Raw genomic sequence first — 26012 nt, forward strand, 5'->3', positions numbered from 1 at the left:
TTGTAGCTTTTCTTCCAAGACACAAGCATCTTTTTATTTTATGGGTGCAGTCACCGTCTGCAGTGATCTTGGAGCCCAAGAAAACAAGGTCTCTCACTGTTTCCCTACCTATTTGGCATAATCTTAGTTTTTTTGAATCTTGAGTTTTAAGTCAGCTTTTTCACTCTCTTCTTTCACCTTCACCAAGAGACTCTTTAGTTCCTCTTTGTTTTCTTCCATAAGAGTGGTGTCATCTGCAAATCTGAAGTTATTGATATTTCTCCCAGAACTCTTGATTCCAGCTCTTATTTCAACCAGCCCTGTATTTTGCATGATGTACTCTGCATTTAAGTTAAATAGGCAGGTTGACAGTATAAAGCCTTGACATACTCCTTTCCCAATTTGGAATGAGTCTGTTGTTCCACGTCCAGCTCTAATTGTTGTTTTTGACCTGCATACAGATTTCTCAGGAGGCAGGTAAGGTGGTCTGGTATTCCCATCTCTTTAAGAATTTTCCACAGTTTGTTGTTATCCACAGAATCAAAGGCTTTGATGTAATCAATAAAGCCGAAGTAGGTATTTTTCTGGAATTCTCTTAATTTTTTGATGCTCCAGCAGATGTCGGCAATGTGATCTCTGAATCCTCTGCCTTTTCTAAATCCAGTTTCAACATATGGAAGTTCACAGTTGAAGCCTGGCTTGGAGAATTTTGAGCATTACTTTGGTAGTGAGATATGTCAATTGTGCAGTAGTTTGAACATTCTTTGGCATTGCCTTTCTTTGGGATTGTAAGAAAACTGACCTTTTCCAGCCCTGTAGCCACTGCTGAGTTTTCCAGATTTGCTGGCATACTAAGTGCAGCACTTTCACAGTAATTCTTAGAGTATTTGAAATAGCTCAACTGGAATTTCATCACCTCCACTAGTTTTATTCATTGTGATGCTTGCTAAGGCCCACTTGACCTCACATTTCAGGATGTCTGGCTCTAGGTGAGTGGTCACACCATCATGGTTACCTGGGTCATGAAGATCTTTTTTGTATAGTTCTTCTGTGTATTCTTGCCACCTCTTCTTAACAGCTTCTGCTATTAAGGTCCATACCATTTCTGTCCTTTATTGTGCACATCTTTGCATGAAATGTTCCCTTGGTATCTCTAATTTTCTTGAAGAGATCTCTAGTCTTTCCCACTCTATTGCTTTTCACTGATCACTGAGGAAGACACTCTTATCTCTTTGCTGTCCTTTGAAATTCTGCATTCAAATAGTACTGGACATAATACTTTTCACTATATGTACTCCCAGGTAAAACACAAACACCCATATGAACAAACACAAGAGAGCACATATCTATTGAATACTTGGCATTCTTTTTAGTAGTGATAGGCATTTAGAAATTTTTGAAACATTATCCTTTAATTTTTAGGATTCAGCAATTGAAAGCAGCTCTTTTGCCCCTTCCTGCTTTTCCCATTTTTGTCTCCTTCTTTATATGACAGAAACTAAGACAACATTGGAAAGCAATTATCCGCCCATTAAAAATAAATTAGTTTATTTTAAAAGAGCAAAATAAAGTAAAATGACAAAAAACCCTCATTTATAGGAATGAGATCACTAAAACAATTGAAACTAATTCCTGACTTACGCTCTCCTGAAAAAATACACACCATGCATTGTCTAATCTGCTGATTCTTTTACCAGATAAAAAGAAGCAAGAATGAAGAATTGAGTAATTAAAGAATGAATAGCTCTCTACCCTCCAAAGCCCACTACAGGAATCCTACAGGATACTGCAATGATCCTAAGGATCATAGAGGGAAGATAACATCTGAAGAGAGAGTCACCCAGTCTGCACATGATGGAGAATGTGCTGCCTGGATGATTCACTGAGATTCTTCTTGCATTCTTTTCCTTTAAAAACTGTCATGGTTGAGTAGCATCTTCCAAACTGGTCTCTGTAAACAAGTCCACCATCTACCCAGATTGCTGTTTTTTCTTTTTATTTTATTTTATAACTTTACAATATTGTATTGGTTTTGCCATGTATGAACATGAATCCACTACAGGTATACACGTGCTCCCCATCCTGAACCCTCCTCCCTCCCCATACCCTCTCTCTGGGTTGTCCCAGTGCACCAGCCCCAAGCATCCAGTATCGTGCATCGAACCTGGACTGGTGACTCATTTCATATATAATATACATGTTTCAATGCCATTTTCCAAAATCATCCCACCCTCTCCCTCTCCCACAGAGTCCAAAAGATTGTTCTATACATCAGTGTCTCTTTTGCTGTCTCGTATACAGGGCTATTGTTACCATCTTTCTAAATTCCATATATATGTGTTAGTATACTGTATTGGTGTTTTTCTTTCTGGCTTACTTCACTCTGTATAATAGGCTCCAGTTTAATCCACCTCATTAGAACTGATTCAAATGTATTCTTTTTAATGGCTGAGTAATACTCCATTTTGTATATGTACCACAGCTTTCTTATCCATTCATCTGCTGATGGACAACTATGTTGCTTCCATGTCTTCCCTATCAAGCTACCAATGGTATTCTTCACAGAGCTGGAACAAATAATTTCACAATTTGTATGGAAATACAAAAAACCTAAAATAGCCAAAGCAATCTTTAGAAAGAAGAATGGAACTGGAGGAATCAACCTGCCTGACTTCAGGCTCTACTACAAAGCCACAGTCATCAAGACAGTATGGTACTGGCACAAAGACAGATATAGATATATAGATCAATGCAACAAAATAGAAAACCCAGACATAAATCCACACACATATGGATACCTTATCTTTGACAAAGTAGGCAAGAATATACAATGGATTAAAGACAATCTCTTTAACAAGTGATGCTGGGAAAACTGGTCAACCACTTGTAAAAGAATGAAACTAGAACACTTTCTAACACCATACACAAAATAAACTCAAAATGGGTTAAAGATCTAAACGTAAAACCAGAAACTATAAAACTCCTAGAGGAGAACATAGGCAAAACACTCTCCGACACACATCACAGCAGGATCCTCTATGACCCACCTCCCAGAATATTGGTTTTTCTGATTAAAGCATCTTTCCCTTCTACTGACAGTTTCCTCTCAGATTATTTATTAAATTTTATTAAACTTTGTAGTTTCCAAGTACATAAGACCCTGAGATCACTTTATAGTCTACCCCTTATGTTGGCCCCTTTAAGTATAACTTTGTGCTACTTTGGCACATAAAACCATTGCTTTCTCTAAATGTCACCTAAATTCTATAATTCACTCTAGTTCCTGTAATTTCTATTGTTTTTCTTTGTTGAGTGAGACATCCATTGTTTTTCTGATGTACAGTCTCCTTTGTTGCATCAGTCAAGAAACCTGAATTTGTCCATGCCAGGAATTCAGCTGTGCTAGGAAAGAGCTGAGCTGCCTCGTTGTTGGAGTACCAATAGATGCAACTTTGAATAAAGAAAATGAAATTAACAGTGGACAAAGAGGCTTGTAATCACTTATCATGGTAGTGCTGCTGCTGCTGCTGCTAAATCACGTCAGTCGTGTCCGACTCTGTGCGACCCCAGAGATGGCAGCCCACCAGGCTTCCCCGTCCCTGGGATTCTCCTGGCAAGAACACTGGAGTGGGTTGCCATTTCCTTCTCCAATGCACGAAAGTGAAAAGTGAAAGTGAAATCGTTCAGTCGTGTCCGACTCCTAGCGACCCCATGGACTGCAGTCTACAGGGTCCTCCGTCCATGGGATTTTCCAGGCAAGAGTACTGGAGTGGAGTGCCATTGCCTTCTCCATCTCCAGTGCATGAAACTGAAAAGTAAAAGTGAAGTCACTCAGTCGTGCCTGACTCTTCATGACCCCATGGATTGTAGCCTACCAGACTTCTCCATCCATGGGATTTTCCAGGCAAGAGTACTGGAGTAGGTTGCCATTTCCTTCTCCTATCATGGTAGTATATTAGGCCAAACACAGAGAGGGCCCCAACCTTTCTTATATTTAATTTTTTTCTCCTATGAAACAATGGCCTGGTGAGTCAGGTGGATCATAAAGAAGTGGTGTTTGTCCCACTGTCAAGGGATCTCCAAACAAAAGCCTCTGGCCCTTGAATGGACCCTGGCCTAAGAGAAGGGACATGGGAGCGTGCCAAGAGCAGAGAAGCACTGCGTACTAAGTTAGAGTGGCTTGGCAACCCACTTCAGTATTCTTGCCTGGAGAATCCCAGGGATTGGGGAGCCTGGTGGGCTGCCGTCTATGGGGTCACACAGAGTCAGACACGACTGAAGGGACAGCAGCAACAGCAGCAGCAGTAGTGTGTTTTCAAAGTTTCCTTTTCTATTCAAAGTTTCCACCCCATTCCAGAGCTTACAGGATTGAGTGAATAACTCTGCCAATGGCCTCAGAAAGAAACTACCTATAAATAGAGCCGTCTGTATTAGAAATGCAAACATGCAAATAACATGATCAGTCAGAGGTGTCTGTGTCCTTGACTGAATCACACTTCAAAGGCTGTGAGGCAAGTTTGAAATGGGGAGGGCAACTTTCCTGGTGAGGTTTGCCAAGTAAAGCATTTGTAACAACCTATGGGCCTCCCAAGTGGCCCTAGTGGCAGAGAACCTGCTTCCCAATGCAGGAGACGTTAACAGACAAGGGTTCAACCCCTGGGTCAACAAGGTCCCCTGAAGGAGTGCATGGCAACCCACTCCAGTATTTTTGCCTGGAGAATCCCATGGACAGAGGACCCTGGTGGGCTACAGTCCACAGGGTTTCAAAGAGTCAGACATGACTGAAGCAACATGACTCTCATGGTTGAGCCTGAAATATCACCAACACTTTTTATATATTTTTAATTGGAGGATAATTGCTTTACAATGTTGTGTTGGTTTCTGCCCTATAACATGAATCAGTCATAAGCATATTTATATATGTACACACACATATATCCCCTTTCTCTTGACCCTCCCTCCTGCCCCTCTCTCATCCATCCTTCTAGGTCATCACAGACTGCCATGCTGGCCTCCCTGTGTTATATAGCAGCTTTCCACTGGTTATCTGTTTTACACATGGCAATGTATATTATTATATATATGTGGAATCTAGAAAAATAGTACAGGTGAACGTATTTTCAGGACAGGAATAGAGACACAGATGTAGGGAACAGACTTCTAGACACAGTGTGGGAAGGAGAGGGTGGGACAAATTGAGAGAGCAGCGTTTATATAACTAATCATTTTTTCTAAGATTGCAGGATAATTGCTTTATGATATTTTTTTTGTCTCTGCCATACATCAGCATGAATCTTTCACATGCATCACAGCAAGATCCTTTCTGACCCACCTCTTAGAGTAATGGAAATAAAAACAAAAATAAACAAATGGGACTTAATTAAACTTAAAAGCTTTTGCACAGCAAAGGAAACAATAAACAAGATTAAAAGAGAACCTTCAGAATGTGAGAAACTACCTGTGGCGGATTCATTTTGATATTTGGCAAAACTAATACAATTTGTAAAGTTTAAAAATAAAATAAAATTTAAAAAAAGAAAAAAAAAAGAAATAACTGTCAAAGGATTAATCAATCTCCAGAATATATAAGTAGCTTATGTAGCTCAACAACATGAAAACAAAGAGCCCAATCAAAAGATGGGTGGAATACCTAAGCAGACATTTTCCAAAGATACACAGATGGTGAATAAGCAAATGAAAATATGTTCAACATTGCTCATTACTAGAGAAATGAAAGTCAAAACTACAATGAGCTATCACCTTTCATCAGTCAGAATCTACCAACAATAAATCCTGGAGAGGGTGTGGAGAAAAGGAAACCCTCTTGCACTGTTGGTGGGAACATAAATTGATACAGCCAATATGGGGAACAGTTGTTGGAAGAGGGTGTTTGCTATGACCAGTGTATTCTCTTGGAAAAACTCTGTTAGCCTTTGCCCTGCTTCATTTTGTACTCCAAAGCCAAACTCGCCATTACTCCAGGTATCTTGAATTCCTACTTTTGCATTCCAGTCAGCTGTGATGAAAAGAACATTTATTTTTTTCTGTCAGTTCTAGAAGGTTTTGTAGGTCATCATAGAACCATTCAACTTCAGATTGTTCAGAGTTAGTGGTTGGGGCATAGACTTGGATTACTGTGATATTGAATGTTTTGTATTAGAATTGAACAGTGATCATTCCATCATTTTTGAGATTGCACCCAAGAACTTCATTTTAGATTATTTTGTTGACTATGAAGGCAACTAGATTTCTTCTAAGGGATTCTTGCCCAGAGTAGTAGATATAAAGATCCTCTAAATTCATTTCACCCATTCCAGTTCATTTTAGTTCACTGATTCCTAAAATGTCAGTGTTCACATTTGCCATCTCCTGTTTGACCACTTCCAATTTACCTTGATTCATGGACCTAATATTCAAAGTTCCTATGCAATACTGTTCTTTACATCATTGGACTTTACTTCAATCATTAGTCACAACAACACTTGGGCTTTGATTTTGCTTTGGCTCCATCTCTTCATTCTTTCTGGAGTTATTTCTCAGTAGCATATGGGCTACCAACCTGGGGAATTCATCTTTCAGAGTCACATCTTTTTTGCTTTTTCATACTGTTTCATACCCTCTTCCAGCAACACAAGAGATGACTCTATACGTAGACATCATCAAATGGTCAATATTGAAATCAGATTGATTATATTCTTTACAGCTGAAGATGGAGAAGCTTCTACAGAAGCTTGTACAGTAAGAAAAACAAGACTGGGAGCTGACTGTGGCTCAGATCTTGAACTCCTTACTGCAAAATTCAAATGTAAATTGAAGAAAGTAGGGAAAACAGTGAGATAATTCAGGTATTACCTAAATCAAATTCCTTACAATTATACAGTAGAAGTGGCAAATAGTTTCAAGGAATTAGATAGATAGAGTACCTGGAGCACTATCCAAGGTTCGTGACTTTGTACAGGAGGCAGTGATCAAGACCATCCCCAAGAAGAAGAAATGCAAAAAGTCCAAATGGTAGTCTGAGGAGTCCTTAGAAATAGCTGAAAAAAGAAGAGAAGTGAAAGGCAAAAGAGAAAAGGAAAAATATACCCATCTGAACACAGAGTTCCAAAGAATAGCAAGGAGAGATAAGACAGCATTCCTTAGTGATCAATGCAAAGAAATAGAGGAAAGCAATAGAATGGGAAAGCCTAGAGATCTCATCAGGAAAATTAATGCTATCAAGGGAATATTTCATACAAAGATGAGCATAATAAAGGACAGAAATGGTATGGACGTAACAGAAGCAGATGATATTAAAGAGTGGCAAGAATACACAGAATAACTGTACAAAAAAGATTTCCATGACTCAGAGAGCCACTATGGTGTGATCACTCACCTAGAGCCAGACATCCTGCAATGCAGTTAAGTGGGCTTTACGTATCATCACTGGGAACAAAGCTAGTGGAGATGATAGAAATTCATTTGAGCTACCACAAATCCTAAAAGATGATGCTGTTCAAGTGCTACACTCAATATGTCAGCAAATTCCGAGGATTCAGCAGTGGCCACAGAAATGGAAAACATCAGTTTTCATTCCAATCCAAAAGAAAGGCAATGCCAAAGAATGTTCAAACTTCTGCACAATTGCACTCATCTCAAATGCTAGCAAAGTAATGCTCCAAATTCTTCAAGCAAAGCTTCAACAGTACATGAGCCAAGAAATGCCAGATGTTTAGCTGGATTTAAAAAGGTAAAGGAACCAAAAATCAAATTGCCAACATCCATTGGATCATTGAAAAAGCAAGAGAATATCCAAATAAACATCGATTTCCACTTTATTGACTATGCCAAAGCCTTGACTGTGTGGATGACAACAAATTGCAGAAAATTCTTAGAGAGTTGGGAATACCACAACACCTTATCTGCCTCCTGAATAATCTGTATGCAAGTCAAGAAACAACAATTAGAATAGACATGGAACAAATGACTGGTTTCAAATTGGAAAGGGGTATTATCTTCCTGCCTAGTTAACTTATATGCAGAGTACATCATGCAAAATGCTGGGCTGGATGTAGCACAAGCTGGAATCAGGATTGCCAGGAGAAATATCAATAACCTCAGATATGCAGATGACACCACCTTTATGGAAGAAAACAAAGAGGAAAGAAAGAACCTCTTGATGAAGGTGAAAGAGGAGAGTGAAAAAACTGGCTTTAAACTCAAAATTCAAAAAACTAAGATCATGACATCCGGTCCCATCTCTTCATGGCAAGCAGATGAGGAAACAGTGACAAATTTTATTTTCTTGGGCTCCAAAATCGCTGAAGATGGTGACTGCAGCCATGAAAATAAAAGACACTTGCTTTTAGAAGAAAAGCTATGATAAACTTAGACATCATTTAAAAAAGCAGAGACATTACTTTGCTGCCAAAATCCATTTAATAAAATCTGTGATTTTCCCAGTAGTCATGTATGGATGTGAGAGTTGGACCATAAAGAAAGCTGAGCACCAAAGAATTGATGCTTTTGAACTGTGGCATTGGGGACGACTTTTGAGAGTCCCTTGAATTGCAAGGAGATCTAACCAGTCCATCCTAAAGGAAATCAGTCCTTTACTAATTTCCAATACTTTGTCCACGTGATGTGAAGAACTGACTCATTGGAAAAACCCTGATGCTGGGAAAGATTAAATATAGGAAGAGAAGGGAATGACAGAGGATGAGATGGTTGTATGACACCACCAACTTGGTAGATATGAATTTGAGCAAGACCTGGGAGTTGGTGATGGACAGGGAAGCCTGGTGTGCTGCAGTCCATGGCATCCCAAAGATTCAGACACTACTGAGTGACTGAGCTGAACCAAACTGATGGGGAACAGTTTGGAAATTCCTTAATAGACTAGGAATACAACTACTATGTGACCCAACAATCCCCCCAATAGGCTTTTAGCAAGGAGCTGTATTTCTCAAACAAGAAATTTGTCCCTTACACTCTTATCTCTCTTCTCTTGGTGCATAGATATGAATACACACACACACTCATAATGCACACACATTCATACACACACATACACAATTATACATCTAAACAAAATCAGTTCATGAAGGATATAGATTGTGAAAAACTCAGCTTTCATGTTTGTTTATTTACACATTCCTGTTTTGTCTATTAAAATGATATAAGCATACTAGAATAATAGTGATATAAATAAGAAATAATGATAGAATCGGTAAAAAATATTTGTTTAAAATAATGATGACATTAACTAATAAAACTCCACAAAAGACAATAGGATTGCGCACTATCTTTGAAATTATAAGAACCTGCTTAATAAGGGACATTTGTTTAAGCGAATTTAGAATAATTGAAGAAACAAGTGTACTTTAAAAATAAGACTCCATTTGTCAAAGGAAAGACAAATGCAATTTGTCTACATAGTCTTGAGTACAGAAGAATGCTTTTCAACAGTCTGCATACTTTAGGGTTGTTAACAAAAACACATTTAGGAACATAAAATGCATTTAAGAGTGGATAGATTCCATTTAAATTATTTTTTCAATAACACTCCAACTTCCAGAATTGAAATATGTGCACCTACACCTCATTTTCTATGTGCATAATATCTTCCCCAAAAACAAAACAGAGAAATACGGATTGCAAAAATCATATTAAAATATTTTAATATCTTGTACAGCCAAATAGGTATAAGCTTTCTATTGATTTGTCATACAAGATAAAGGGAATTTCTGCTTAAACCTTACATATATGTGCAAATTGTTGACTGCAGCAGGACCCTAAGTCTACTTAAGCCTAAATTACTTTCTCTGGAAAAACTAGGCCTGATTTTACACTCCCAAAATATGCTACTATAATGACCAATCTCAAAAGAGACATTCAAATCACCTTCAGGAACTAATCAAATTCTGCTTTTATGAAACAAACAATTTAGAATAAAATTCCTCCTTCCTATATTATAACTACTCCTCAGAAGGCATATTCAGAAATATTTGCTCTATCTATTCTAGCATGGCTCTCTCATCCTACTAGATATAAACTTGGCCTTAATTTATATTAGTATTTCATCCTTGAATATTTTTCAACATTTTCCTTAAAAAACTATGATTTCCAATTAATTTCACAAGTTTTATACAACAAAACACTAAATGAATCATAGTTTGAAAACCTTTTTTGCATATTTAATATTCTTGTTTTGGGGAATTAAATCCTTCTTCCCACCCTATTTTTACTTATTTTGTGTTTCTTCTTATAAGGCATATCTAAGGCTTTCTCTACATAATCTCAAGTCATTAGATCATTCTTTCCTCCATCCTATGTTAGACAAGGAGCAAGTAACATGGGGTTGATAATCCAATCTTTCTGTTTAGGAATTTTAATTTGGGGTATTTCTTAAGCCATCATGTAGGGAAGTTAGGAAAGTGAGTTAAATTCGGCACATGATCAGAAAATACATGAAACCCCACTTCATGTGGATGCACTGATCCTATTTAGCTGGCTGATTTTATTGTAGTTGCTACTGCCTGTATCTCTAGAATTTTCTTGGTTCATTTTCCATTCCCCCACCCTCATTTTCAAAAAGGTCTTTCAACATACTTTCAATTGCTTTAATTAATTCTCTCTAGGCTTTTAAAAAATATTTGAGAACACTTTTTATCACTTATAATCCATAATCCTGCCTGGAAGATGGATTGCTATTAAACAGTGGACTGTAGGCAAGAGAACTGTAAGAAAATATGGGGATTTAGAAATAATTAAATGGCTCAGACAAGGCAGAAGGCTATAAAAACATATTATTATGATGCTTAGATGTTAAATTAGCTGACCATGGCACACAGGGGTAAAAGAAATTTTAACTTATTGCCTGTGATCATTTGGAACCAAGTGTTCACTAAGGAAAAATTTTGCAGAGTGCATTGTAGGAAGAATTTGAGAGTTCTGTGACAGTGTTTTGCAAGTGAGAGAGAACTTAAGAACAAACACATACAAACACCCATTTTAGATTTCTTATCTTAAATCAAGAGCTAAACACAGATGTATTATGTGGCAGTGAGAAACAAATTCAGTGTTTCTAACCTCTTCAGCAGTGAGATATCTGGAAGTCACACTCAGATTTTGGCATTGTAGGTTGTCAAATTAGAACTTCTACCGGTTAATCCAAACCTGATTTTAATACACAGAGTCTAAGAAAATAAAGATAAAAGAAATCCCTTGGCATAATTATGAACAATGTTTCTCAATAATTTTCAGTTCATGTCAAAAAATATTAGTATTTATATGATACACAGCTCTGAAAGACCAATCCAGTGCTCAGGTACTTCCTTGATATACAAGGACTAGAAGAATCAAACTATACACACACTTGTATAATAAGTATGTGTAAGCATGCTCAGTCACTCAGTGGTATCAAACTCTGTGTGAACCATGGATTGTAGTCTACCAGGCTTCTCTGTCCCTGGGATTTCTCAGGGAAGAATATTGGAATGGGGTGCCATTTCCTTTTCCAGGGCATCTTCCCCACCTGAGGATGAAATTCTCATCTCCTGCATCTCCTGAATTGGTAGGTGGATTCTTTAAAAGGATGCCAAATCCTATGTTAAGGGAAAGATATATAAATATTTGGGAAGTTGGGAATGACAGATCATATTTTCCAGGCTCAAATAACCCATAATTGTGATTTTAAAGATAGTATAGAAAAGATAATCAATGCCAAAATTTGATGCATATTTTCATTGAGGGAAATTTCAACATCCATGGAAATATCTTGCTGGCAGATTTCTTTGCTGGAGAATCTAGAGGGTATTTCAATAATTACAATGGATCTGTGGTAGTAATATAAACATTTCTGATGGTTATGTGGTCATGGCTTTCCTTGGAATAACATTAGCACGTAAGTAAATTTGTATGTCTCTTTAAAAATCTAATAATCAATCAATCAATTCAAGACTAGTAACCAAATGTTATGATTGGACGAAAGATAGAGAATTGTGATTTTCTCCTCTAGCCATCTCAGAGTCAAATCAGAGATACAAAGCTTGAGGAATAAAACATATTATTCTGTCAATACATTTGCAGCTCCTCTCTAATTAACACCAGGCCTATATGGTGTCTCTCACCTGTCTCTTCCTGTAGAAGAGTATTGAGGTTTGTGCTTAGTCACTCAGTCATGTTTAACTCTTTTCAACCCCAAGGACTGTCGCCCACCAGGATTCTCTGTCGATTGGAATTCTCCAGGCAAGAATAGGAGTAGGTTGCCATGCGTTACTCTAGGACATATGTTGTTCAGTCACTCAGTCATGTCCAACTCTGTGTGACACCATGGAATGCAACTCACCAGGCTTCCCTGTCATTCACTATCTCCTGAAATTTTCACAAACTCATGTCCATTGAGTCAGTGATACCATCCAACTGTCTCATCCTCTGTAGTCCCCTTCTCCTCCTGCCCTCAGTCTTTGTCTCCATCAAGGTTTTTCCCAAAAAAGTTAGCTGTTCACATCAGGTGGCCAAAGTATTGGAACTTCAGCTTCAACATCAGTTCTTCCAATGAATATTCAGAGCTGAATTCCATTAGGATTGAATGGTTTGATCTCCTTGCTGTCCAAGGGACTCTCAAGAGTCTTCTCCAGCACCACTGTTTGAAAGTATCCATTTTTCATTGCTTGCTATGTGTGCACTCAGTCATGTCTGACTCTTGGCGACCCCATGGACTGTATCTAGCCAGGTTGCTCTGTCCATGGGATTTTCCAGGCAAGAATACTGGGGTGGGTTGCCATTCTCTTGGTGCTCAGCCTTCTTTATGGTCCAACTCACACACGCATATATGACTACTGGAAAAACTGTAGCTTTGACTGTATGGACCTTTGTCGGCAAAGTGATATCTCTGCTTTTTAATACTCTGTCCAGTTTTGTCATAGCTTTTCTTCCAAGGAGCAAGTGTCTTTTAACTTCATGGCTGCAGTCATCATCCATAGTGGTTTTGGAGCCCAGGAAAACAAAGTCTGTCACTATTCCCACTTTTCTCCCATTTGTTTTCCAGGGAGTGTTGGGACCAGATGCCCTGATCTTTACTTTCTAAATGTTGAGTTTAAAGCCAGTTGTTTCACTCTCCTCTTTCACCTTCATCAAGAGGCTCTTTAGTTCCTCTTTGCTTTCTGCATTAGGGTGGTAATCATCTGTATATCTGAGGTTGTTGATATTTTTTCCAACTATCTTGATTCCAGCTTGGAATCCAGCTGAAGCTTGATTCCAGCTTCAACCAGCCAAGTATTTCACATGATGTACTGTGAATATCAATTAAATAAGCAGGGTGACAATATACAGCCTTGATGTACGCATTTCCCAATTTTGAACCAATCTGTTATTCCATGCCCAGTTATAACTCTTGCTTCTTGACCTGCATACAGGTTTCTCAGGAGGCAGGTAAGGTTGTCTGGTATTCCCATCTGTGTGTGTGTGTTAGTAGTGTCCGACTCTTCATAATCCCATGGACTGTAGCCTGCCAGGTTCCTCTTTCCATGGAATTCTTCATGTAAGAATATTGGACTCAATTGCCATTTCCTTCTCTGGGGATCTTCCTAAGTCAGGGATCAAACCAGGGTCACCTGCAAGGCAGGCAGATTCTTTACCATCCGAGCCACCAGGAAAGTCCATTCCCATATCTAACAGAAGTGATATTTTCCATTTCCAAGTAAAAAGTATAAAAGTCATTAGGACTATGGCTCTCTTCTCCAAGCCCTAAAAATGGCATGTTCCCAACATGAGTTGTATCTTTAAGATATATCCCCAAAATGAAGAAAATAGATGAAGCAGAGACACAGCCAATGTGTAATATGAGAAAAATAAATTTTAGTTGTGACTATTGCTTAGAATTTGGATTTTTATGTTGATATAGCATAACCTAGTAAAGTCTGAGGAATTCAGAAAGTTCAGGTATATTTGAGAAAGAAATATTCAGTAACAACTTAGAAAATATTGATGGGTATATTTAACTGAAAGGATCTCTGGCAATGCCATTAAAATATATACTGAAGAATGAAAAACACAAAATATTCTGGAACTCTTACATAGTAGCTGTAAATTATCATTAATTTCCAGAACCCTACAATATCATTGCAGCCCAAAAATGTAAAAGGAGACATTGCATTCTAATGACTAATACTATGTTGATCTCAGTCATATTAACAGTTACCCCAAGAGAAGCCAAAGGCCATTTTGATGGGTTCCCTAATTTCTGAGTACAAAATTAGAATATTCTGGGGAATAAATCATCAAGATCTGTTCTCTTTCTCTCTGCTTCAGTCCAAAAGTCAGGGAAGTTAGGAAGATAATCCATTGAGGAAGTGACTAAGTTCCTATATGAAGAATGAGAAGGACTTTTGAAGTGAGGTCAGGGGGCATCTCTCATCAGAGTACAGGAAAGAAAAGTAAAAGGACATATCCATTCTTGAAGAAATCACTCATTAAGGAATTTAGAATATAAACTAGGAAAGCAATAATTTCTAGACATTGAAACAAAGTGCTACTAGAACAGGGAAAGAAAATTGTTTTGTGAAATGGGAGAAGGACCTGTGACTTAGCATTAAGACTATGACTTTATGCTAACAATTGTAAGTATGAATGGATATATTTTAGCAATGTGATGAGACTTCATTTTGTGGTTGTCATTTTGATTTGGATATTTAGAATAGGTCAGTCAGAAGTAAAGAGGAAATGGTTAGACTCCTTTCTATTCCCAGACAATTACATTTCCTAGAAATTTGTAACAGCATACCTGAGAAATGATATGGAGTAGGGAAAAGTGAATAGAGATATATAAAGAGGTACTAAGCATGAAAATAAGAGAAATTTGTATATTGATTGGTTAAGAAAAATAAAGCTAAATAATGTAAAAAGCAAAATTTTAATTGCTGGATGAAATACTTGGGATCATTATCATATACATGTGCATTTACAAACTCACACACACATGCATACACACACAAACACCCATAAATTTTTCCTAAAAGTTTCCATTTTGTTATCCTGCAAACAATTCTACTTTTCCCATATTTTATAAATCATTTTTGTATTTTCTGAAATTAATTTTCTAACTTCTTGTTTTCTCAGTTTTAATCAGTAATATAAACACAATAACAAAATGCTAAGGAAGCAAATTAATAAATTTTCACACACACACACACACACACACACAAAGCACAGGCATGTAACCAGCAACCTAATCAATAAACAGAACATTAACTGAAATCCAGAAGGCCCTGAGGTAACCTTTCATTCACAATCCACTGCCTGAAAGGTAACTGCTATTCTGATTCCCAACAGGCTAGATTAGTCTTGCTGTTTTTTTTTTTTTTTTCCTCAAATTTATATATGTGGCAAGAATAACAGTGTGCTAGATTTTAAATTCGTTTTTTATGTTGTTTATTTTACGTCATTTGTAGTTTTTAAGTTTAGCACAGGTAAGTTAAATCATTCCATCGTACAACATTTTGGTTCATGCTATTGTAGGCATACAACTGATTATTTCCTTTGAGAATAGCAACTGAAAAGAGAGTGAGAGTAGAATACAAAGAAAATGAAAGGCCTGTGCTAAATGCAAAATTGTACAGGTAAGGAAGAGAAGTCTGAGGGTAGATTAGGTATTTTTGTAATGTCTGAATACTCAATTGCTGGCTTTTACATTAAAATTCTACTTATTTTTAATAATGTGTGTGCATGCTGAGTTGCTTCATTGTGACCTCCAGGCCCCTCTGTTTGTGGGATTTCCCAGGCAAGAAAATTGAAATGGGTTGCCATGCCCTCTTCCAGGGTATCTTCTGCACCCAGAGATTGAACCCATGTCTCCTGTGTCTCCTTCATTTCAGGTGGATTTTTTACCCAATGAACCACTGGAGACTGTCACTAAATAATGACGGTTCATGGTGATATTCACTTTAGTTTTAATTATTGCTACAAATAATTTATTATAACATCAAAGGAGAACTTTAACATTTATTGCTTTGCCAATAGCTGTTTTAAATTCTTTAATGAGTGATTTCCTCAAGATTGGATAACTAGGTGTTCAGATTAGAATTCTAGCATTAAAGGCTGATTTCAGATTCTTAGTGCAGGAATCTGAAAACTTCTTAAACAAAATACTTGATAAAGAACCAGTGTAGGTACTATCTTCAAAAGTTCAGGAAGTATATCTGGGAAGGACTTTTATATTCTACTTTTAAATTTAGAGGGAAGAATATATTTAAACTATTATATATTTTAGCTAATCCAAACCCCTGAATATTTTTAATTGATCCTTACAACCATTTCTAATATTTGCTATGCTGATTAAAAAAGGTTTAACCAACTTAAAACTTGATCCAGATACCAGTTTCTGAAGGCGTTCCGCGCTCAGGAGCAAGAGAGCGAGACAAGGTCCAAGTGAAAGCCCTCCTGGAATCCTGTTCTCCTAAGTCCCGTTCTGCTGCAGAAGCTGAGAAAAGAATGATGTGCGTTTTTGATTTTTGGTTTCCCTGGTCCCCGCCACTCCCTGCTAAAAGTTTGCAAACATGAATCTGAAGAGTTCTAATAAAGAATCAAATTTCAAAAAAAAAAAAAAAACTTGTTTTATCCAGTATACTAAATTTAAAAAGTGCTGATAATTGAATGAAATATGGCTAACAGGAGGATAGTTAATATCCCAATCTACAACATGCTTTGTCTCTTATAAAGTGAGCTAAATGTCTTCAAATTGTGCTTTTTTGATAGAATTTGTTATCTCATCACATTTAGAATTAAAGTAACTGGCATATATGTCTTAAGCCTTTCACATTGACTTTACTCAACTATATGATATATATTGTCTTTTAAAAAAGTACCATTATTGATGAGAATAATATATATTTAAGATTGTGTCATTAAAATGTAAAGTATTATTTTAGTTTAATTTTATTTAAAGAAAAATTCACTTGAATCTTTCAAGCCTGGAGTTCCAATAAAACACAGGAATCATTATATTTATACTATTTATGAAATTAAAATTATTCCTTAGCTGTCATACCCAGCAGTAGAAATTCATAGAGCTAATACACATTACTGAAGTGAGATTTAATTAGAGCTGTTTTAAACTGCAAAAAGCTCATATTTGCGAAGAGAAATTGGTTGAAGAGAATACAGTATTATTAAATTTTAGATTATGAATGTATATTGATTTTGAAATGCAGTTTTTGGTAATTTTAACAAAGCCGATCGAAACTTTAAAACAATATTTTGTGAAAATATTACTTTGGAAGAATAATGGCAATATCTATAATGTTCATTCATCCTTTGTTTCAGTAGAAGTATTGTTCAGTAATTTCATGAAGTGAAAATAATATATCTCCATCACTTTTTTTTAGCTGAAGTTCACTGCTTTTAAACTTTCCTGCCAAGAATCATTGTTACAGCAGTGCATTTAAATGTTACCTGCCAGAGGCCAGTGGTGGGTAACAGCCACACCTTAGGAGATAATGTGACATGCAATTCCTAAAAATAAAGAAAAAAAAAGTTAAGTAAAAAAGATGATACTTTCAAAGTAAAAAAGCATGTTCCACGTTGAAAATGACTGCCTTTGGCACTTTCAAAATATGGCTATATTTTTTAGACCTTTTACATCTATAGATATCCTTATTCAGTATTTTACTCTTTCCAAATCTGAGAGATTATTTCTGGGAGACTTATTTCTTTCATTTCTTATGTCATAAATTTGATCATTGCATAAAATGTAGATTTTTGCATCATCCCTCCCCTGCCCATTTATTCAAACTTTCCTAGTGCTGCACTCTAGGCTCAGTTGACTGCTTGCTATCCCACAAGCAAACTAACTTCTCTTCTACTTTAGTGCTTTTGCATGTGCTTTTATGGCTTCTTGAAGGCAATGGCACCCCACTCCAGTACTCTTGCCTGGAAAATCCCATGAATGGAGGAGCCTGGTGGGCTGCGGTCCATGGGATTGCGAAGAGTCTGACATGACTGAGCAAGTTCGCTTTCACTTTCACTTTTACGTACTGGAGAAGGAAATGGCAACCCACTCCTGTGTTCTTGCCTGGAGAATCCCAGGGACGGCAGAGCCTGGTGGGCTGCCGTCTATGGGGTCGCACAGAGTCAGACACAACTGAAGTGACTTCGCAGCAGCAGCAAAAGTACTTTTCTCTGTACTCTTCATGTTACTGAAACCTTCTTATTCTCCACTGTTCAGTTTCAGTGTCACATTCCTAGTGAGGCAATTAGTTAACAATGTATCCCAGTAGGTTCCCTGGCTGCCAAACTCTGAAGGCCCCTTATATTTTGTTATTCTGGATGATAAAGGCCTGATTGCTTCAGTGTGTGCATTAGTATTTATATCACAAACTTTGCTTTTATATCTATAGACATAGATGTATATAAGCACAAATCTGCCTACTTGTTTATAGCCTATGCCCTAATTTTTATTGATTTACATACTCTTTATTATTCAATATTTTATTGCATCAGTAGTAAATATGAATCTTGCCACAAGAATGCAAATAATATTCTTCTTATCTTTAAATTCTATCCTTTCTAAGAAACTTTAAATAACTACTTTCTTGTTATAGTTAGGCTCAAAAGTTAATGGACATGGGTTTAGGTGAACTCCGAGAGTTGGTGATGGACAGGGAGGCCTGGCGTGCTGCAATTCATGGGGTTGCAAAGAGTCGGACACGACTGAGTGACTGAACTGAACTGAAAAGTTATACATTTCCAAAGATAAACCATTAGTTATTAGAAAAGACACAGTTTGTGAAAAAAAAAAAAAAAAAACTAAATATAACATTTCCTAAACAGATATGTAAATCTTCATTACTTCCACTCAAAGTATCTTTACCGAAATATACCCACCACTTCCTCATTTCTATTTTCCATTACTCCAATCTTGTTTACTTACTATTCCCTGAATAAAGATGTTTTCTTTTAGCTTGCTTAAATATGGCATTCTCTTTGCCCACAATATCAACATTTCTTCCTCCATGTTATTTATTCTTTTCCTTAATGGCCAGTATTTTCATTATTTTTCCATCTCAGAAGGAACTATTTTTCCTTCCCATAACTTCATATTACATAACTCTCTTTTAGCCTTGGAGAAGGCAATGGCACCCCACTCCAGTACTCTTGCCTGGAAAATCCCATGGATGGAGGAGACTGGTAGGCTGCAGTCCATGGGGTCGCTACGAGTCAGACATGACTGAGTGACTTCACGTTCACTTTTCACTTTTATGCATTGGAGAAGGAAATTCCAACCCACTCCAGTGTTCTTGCCTGGAGAATCCCAGGGACAAGGGAGCCTGGTGGGCTGCCGTCTACGGGGTCGCACAAAGTCAGACACGACTGAAGCAACTTAGCAGCAGCAGCAGCAGCATGGGAAAAAAAGCTTAGAAGTTATCCTTAAGGACTAGTCTCTGAGCACGAACACACATGTTCAGTTAAATTTTCCAGTTTACACCTACAAACGTATCTATATTTCACCCTTTTCAGTATATTCTGTTACCAGCTCCCACATTCATGTTATCTTGCAATTAAACATTGCTATCACAACAATATACAACAGGTTTTCCTTTATTTTCTCATCTTGGCCTCCTCAAAATATCTCACCAAAGATGCCAGGCTGAACATCTAAAGTATCAATGTCACAGTGTCAGCCCTTAAGGGAAACACACACACACACACACACACACTTCAGGGCTCTGTATTTTCTTCAAGGTGGAATATGATCTGTTTGATTTGGCAGATCAAACCTATCAGATCTGCTTCTGCAGAACTTTCCCCTTTCTTATCCCTCCATTCCATTTCTCCACTTTAATACTCTAGAACTCTGAACCACTTGATATTCTCTATAACAACATCCCTCAGAGTGGTGCTACAATTTGGGAGCCCTTCTCCCACTCTTTTTCTTTTCTTAAGTCTCTGCTGCTGCTGTTGTTAAGTTGCTTCAGTAGTGTCCGACTCTGTGTGACCCCACAGACGGCAGCCCACCAGGCTCCCCGGTCCCTGGGATTCTCCAGGCAAGAACACTGGAGTGGGTTGCCATTTCCTTCTCAAATGCATGAAAGTGAAAAGTGAAAGTGAAGTCTCTTAGTTGTGTCGGACTGTTAGCGACCCCATGGGCTGCAGCCTACCAGGCTCCTCTGTCAGTGGGATTTTTCCAGGCAAGAGTACTGGAATGGGTGGCCATTGACTTCTCCATTGTATAGCTTGGGCAAGATAAATCTCTATGCTTCGATTTCATTTTCTAGTATATGAGAATGAGAATTGAACCTATGTTAAAAGACTATTGTAAAGACAAAGCAAACCATAATTGACTCAAGGAAAGCATCCAAGCTTCTTTTGTTGTGATTATTATTAGTGTCATGAATATTTATCTCTTGTCCATCTCTCTCTCCAGATTGTCAGCTTCTGGAAGGCAGAATTCCTGACATGTTTATTTTGGTGTCACCACAGGGTAGAATAGGAACAAGCATTATACCTATTCAAAACTTTGTTTAGTTAAAGAATGAAGGAATGAACATATTGATTATTTGAAAACGTTATCTAGTATAGCAGGTTTTATTTATACATATGGACTTTAATGTTTTGCATGTATTAAATCAATATATATTTTAAAACATTATCTAGTGTCTAGATGTCATCTGCGACTTTCAATAGCAACTTCTGGAGACAGTGCCTCAATTTAAAAATAAAAACAATCTTTAAAAATGGAGAATGACAGGCAGTGAAATCTGAAAACAATTCTTACAGACCAGCTTTGACACTGACTGTGGCTCATTTCTATTCTACTCCAGACTTTAAGTATTTTTCTGTGATGTGAGCTCTATGATGCAAAATAAATTTATGTTTCAAACTTTGAAATACTTAAGGATAACACTGAGATGATGAGGAGGAGGTGGAGTAGCTAAACTAAGAGATTACATTGCATTTGCTATTTACTCATGAAAATGAATGATGTCTTATTTGCATATGGTTTCGCTGACATCTGAAAATGGGAAAGTAGTGGTGGCTGTTTGACAAATTGGCCAATCTAGAGTATTTTTTAAAACTCAGATGTATAGTCTAATAATCTTAAACTTGCTATGGCTTGGAATTTTTCAATGTGTAATTATGCATGTGAATGAGAGAATTGGCTACAGAGGAAAAAAATTGGGAAGGGACATTAACCATAAAACATCATAATTAAATGACTTATATTATGAAGCAGTAAAACAAAATGTTTCCAGAAAACAAACAAAAATCATCGACTGATCATGTTTACTTAAGGAGCTCTTCATTTGAAATATTAATATTTTTTCACATCATATACTCAACAATTTTAACTAAAAGGCAGTTGATTTCTTTGTTTAATGTTTCTGAAGTCTAACTGGAAATAATTATTTAATAAGTAATTTAATGATCCATCTTGTTCTGTTTACTGCACTACATATTATAGTATCAAATAAGTTAACAGTTGGTACAACTCTAGAATTTTCTTTTCTATTTAGGTATACATTTATAATAATTTAAATTAGTATGAATAGGAAAGAATAGAGATCTCTTCAAGAAAATTAGAGATACCAACAGAATATTTCATGGAAAGATGGGCTCAATAAAGGACAGAAATGGTATGGACCTAAGAGAAGTAGAAGATATTAAGAAGAGGTGTCAAGAATACACAGAAAACCTGTACAAAAAAAAATAACTCCATGAACCAGATAATCACAATGGTGTGATTACTCACCTTGGGCCAGACATCCTGGAATGTGAAGTCAAGTGGGCCTTAGGAAGGATCACTATGAACAAAGCTAGTGGAAGTGAAGGAATTCCAGTTGATCTATTTCAAATCCTAAAAGATGATGCTGTGAAAGTGCTGCACTCAATATGCCAGCAAATTTGGAAAACTCAGCAGTGGCCACAGCACTGGAAAAGGCCAGTTTTCATTCCAATCCCAAAGAAAGGCAATGCCAAAGAATGTTCAACTGCTGCACAGCTGCACTCATCTCACATGCTAGTAAAGTAATGCTCAGAATTATCCAAGCCAGGCTTCAGCAATACATGAACTGTGAACTTCCAGATGTTCAAGCTGGTTTTAGAAAAGGCAGAGGAACCAGAGATCAAATTGCCAACATCCACTGGATCATGGAAAAAGCAAGAGAGTTCCAGAAAAACATCTATTTCTGCTCTTTATCAATTATGCCAAAGCCTTTGACTGTGTGGATCTCAATAAACTGTGGAAAATTCTGAAAGAGGTGGGAATACCAGACCACCTGACCTGCCTCTTGAGAAACCTATATGCAGGCCAGGAAGCAACAGTGAGAACTGGACATGGAACAACAGACTGGTTCCAAATAGGAAAAGGAGTACATCAAGGCTGTATAGTGTCACCCTGCTTATTTAACTTCTATGCAGAGTACATTATGAGAAACGCTGGGCTGGAAGAAGCACAAACTGGAATCAAGATTGCCAGGAGAAATATCAATAATCTCAGATATGCAGATGACACCACCCTTATGGCAGAATGTGAAGAAGAACTAAAGAACCTCTTGATGAAAGTGAAAGAGGAGAGTGAAAATGTTGGCTTAAAGTTCAACATTCAGAAAATGAAGATCATGGCATCTGGTCCCATCACTTCATGGCATCTGGTCCCATCACTTCATGGCAAATAGATGGGGAAACAGTGTCAGACTTTATTTTGGGGGGCTCCAAAATCACTGCAGATGGTGATTGCAGTCATGAAATTAGAAGACGCTTACTCCTTGGAAAAAAAGTTATGACCAACCTAGATAGCTTATTAAAAAGCAGAGACATTACTTTTTCAACAAAGGTCTGTCTAATCAAGGCTATGTTGTTTCCAGTAGTCATGTGTGGATGTGAGAGTTTGACTTTAAAGAAAGCTGAGAGCCAAAGAATCGATGCTTTGAACTGTGGTGTTGGAGAAGACTCTTTAGAGTCCCTTAGACAGCAATGAGATCCAACCAGTCCATCCTAAAGGTGATCAATCCTGGGTGTTCACTGGATGGACTGATGTTGCAGTTGAAACTCTAATACTTTGGCCACCTGATGCGAAGAGCTGACTCATTTGAAAGACCCTGATGCTGGGAAAGACTGAAGGCAGGAGGAGATGGGGATGACAGAGGATGAGATGGTTGGATGGCATCACCGATTCAATGGACATGAGTTTGGGTAAACTCCAGGAGTTGTTGATGGACAGGGAGCCCTGGCATCTGTGGTTCATTGTGTTACAAAGAGTTGGACACGACTGAGCAACTGAACTGAACTGAACTGATATACACATATGTAAATATATGTATGTATATATATATATATTTATTCACACACATGCATATATATGTGTGCATGTCTGTGTCTATAATACCTTAAGTCATAATTTTGTAAAACCCAACTGAATTTTTTAGTCCAAGCTGATTTTTAAGTGACATATTATTCTAAGTAAGAAAGAAAAATTTCTTTTCTCAGATTCAAAATATAGTGATACCAGTGGAGAATTTTAAGTAAGGAGAATCCAAATAACTGCTTTGTTTTGTTTTGTTCTATAGAATATGGAAGAAGGAAACAATGAAATTCAGTTTAAATTATTTGGAAATTTGTCATATTTGTGGATCAGAGGATCTCTGCTACACCAGCAGAAACATGAAAAGAAGAGGAAAATTTAATGATTAAAGAAGTGCCGTGAGAATGGTGGGTTTACAGACAGTGGTTGAGATGTTTTGTTTTTTCTGTGTGTGTGTGAAGTTGCTTAGTCGTGTATGACCCTTTGCGATCCCATGGACTGTAGCCTACCAATCTCCTCCATCCATGGAATTTTCCAGGCAAGAGTACTAGAGTGAGTTGCCATTTCCTTCTCCAGGGGAATCTTCCTGACCCAAGGATCGAACCCAGGTCTCTTACATTGCAGGCAGATGCTTTACCATCTGATCCACTAGGGAAACCCCGAGATGTTTTAATTACTAATTTTTAAGTGATATTTCTAGAGTCAGCAAGTCTAGGGTATACTTATAGAAATCTGTTTATGCTGAACAGTGAAATATCATTGGTGGTATGCAGCTCAAGATACAGCTTGGGTGGCTATATCAATGTCCATCCATATAGATATACCCATGTAATTGTCAGGGAATAATGACATGATTTGGGATATAGAAGAAATCTGCAAGTCGGTTCCCACTATTTTCCAAGATTGATAGAAATAAGAGTTTGGTATATTAAAAAAAAAAAAAAAAGTGTAAGGGAGAAGTTCAGCACATTCCATGACACGTGATCTAAAGCAGTGGTGTTTGTTTTATTTTGTGCTGTTTTTCTAACTGTTTTTATGTTTATTATTATTATTATAAAATTATACAAACATATTATTATATGTTTGTATAATTGTATAATCAAAAAGGGAAGGAATGCCCTGAAATTAACATTAAGGAGCAAGAAGGAACCCTACATAATTTCAACCTCAAGATTTGTGAGAACAAAGCATCTATGTATTGTAATACATACATTCCAATCAATGTAAATTGGAAGTGGTCAAACAGGAGATAGCAAGAGTGAAAGTAAACATTTTAGGAATCAGTGAAATAAAATGGACTGAACTGGGTGAATTAAACTCAATTGCCCATTGTATCTACTACTATGGGCAAGAGTCCCTTAGATGAAATGGAGTAGGCCTCACAGTCAACAAAAGATTCTGAAATGCAGTTCTTGGGTGCAATCTCAAAAATGACAGAATGATCTCTGTTCATTTCCAAGGCAAACCATACAATATCACAGTGATCCAAGTCTATGCCCCAAACAGTAATCTGAATAAGCTGAAGTTGAATGGTTGGATGAAGACCTACAAGACCTTCTAGAACGAACACCACCAAAAGATGTGCTTTTCAATATAGGAGACAAGAATACAAAAGAATACAAAATCAAGGGATACCTGGAGTAAGAGGCAAATCCAACCTTGGAGTACAAAATGAAGCAGGGAAAAGGCTAACAGAGTTTTGCCAAGAAAACGCACTGGTCATAGCAAACTCCTTCTTCCAACAATGCAAGAGAAGGCTCTACAGTGGGACATCACCAGATGGTCAATACTGAAATCAGATTCCTTATATTCTTGGCAGCCAAAGATGGAGACACTTTATGCAGTCAGCAAAACAAGACTAGGGGCTGGCTATGGCTCCAATCATGAACTTCTTAATGCAAAATTTTAGACTTACATTGAATAAAGGAGGGAAAACCACTAGGTCATTCAGATATGACCTAAATCAAATCCCTTATGACTATACGGTGGAAGTGACAAATAGAGTCAAGGGCTTAGATCTAACAGACAGACTGCCTGAAGAACTATGGATGGAGGTTCATGACATTGTACAGGAGGCAGTGATCAAGACCATCCCCAAGAAAAAGAAATGCAAAAAGGCAAAACGGTTGTCTGAGGAGGTCTTACAAACAGCTGAGAAAGGAAGAGAAGCTAAAGGCAAGGGATAAAAAGGAAAAATATACCCATTTGAATGCAGAGTTCCAAAGAATAGCAAAGAGAGATAAGAAAGTCTTCCTCAGTGATCAATGCAAAGAAATAGAGGATAACCATAGAATGAGAAAGAATAGAGATAATTTCAAGAAAACTCGAGATGCCAAGAGAATATTTCATGCAAAGATGGGCACAATAAAGGACAGAAATGGTATGGACCTGACAGAAGCAGAAGATATTAAGAACAGGTGACAAGGATACACAGAAAAGCTATACAAAAAAGATCTTCATGGCCCAGATAATCACAATAGTTTTATTACTCACCTAGAGCCAGACATCTTGGAATGTGAAGTCAAGTGGGCTTTTGGAAGCATCACTACAAACAAACCTAGTGGAGGTGAGGGAATTCCAGTTGAGCTATTTCAAATCCTGAAAGATGATGCTGCTAAAGTGTTGCACTCAGTATGCCAGCAAATTTGGAAAACTCAGCAGTGGCCACAGGACCGGAAAAGATCAGTTTTCATCCCAATCCCCAGGAATGGCAATGTCAAAGAATGTTCAACCTACTGTACAATTGTGGTCATCT

The 26012-nt window shown here is 37.4% G+C and overlaps 1 long non-coding RNA gene across 1 annotated transcript in view; it reads right to left on the reverse strand.

The window, feature by feature from the left end:
* The window catches only part of LOC113879175, a 170507-nt gene that overhangs the window by 1583 nt on the left and 142912 nt on the right, over nt 1-26012 (reverse strand). Inside the window, exons 3-4 of the long non-coding RNA XR_003507225.1 lie at nt 17410-17469; nt 16334-16438 (exon numbers count right to left, since the gene is read on the reverse strand). This is a non-coding gene — a long non-coding RNA (uncharacterized LOC113879175). The remainder of the gene's footprint in view (nt 1-16333; nt 16439-17409; nt 17470-26012) is intronic.

This window comes from Bos indicus x Bos taurus, chromosome 20 (assembly GCF_003369695.1).
Source record: "Bos indicus x Bos taurus breed Angus x Brahman F1 hybrid chromosome 20, Bos_hybrid_MaternalHap_v2.0, whole genome shotgun sequence".
NCBI lineage: Eukaryota > Metazoa > Chordata > Mammalia > Artiodactyla > Bovidae > Bos > Bos indicus x Bos taurus.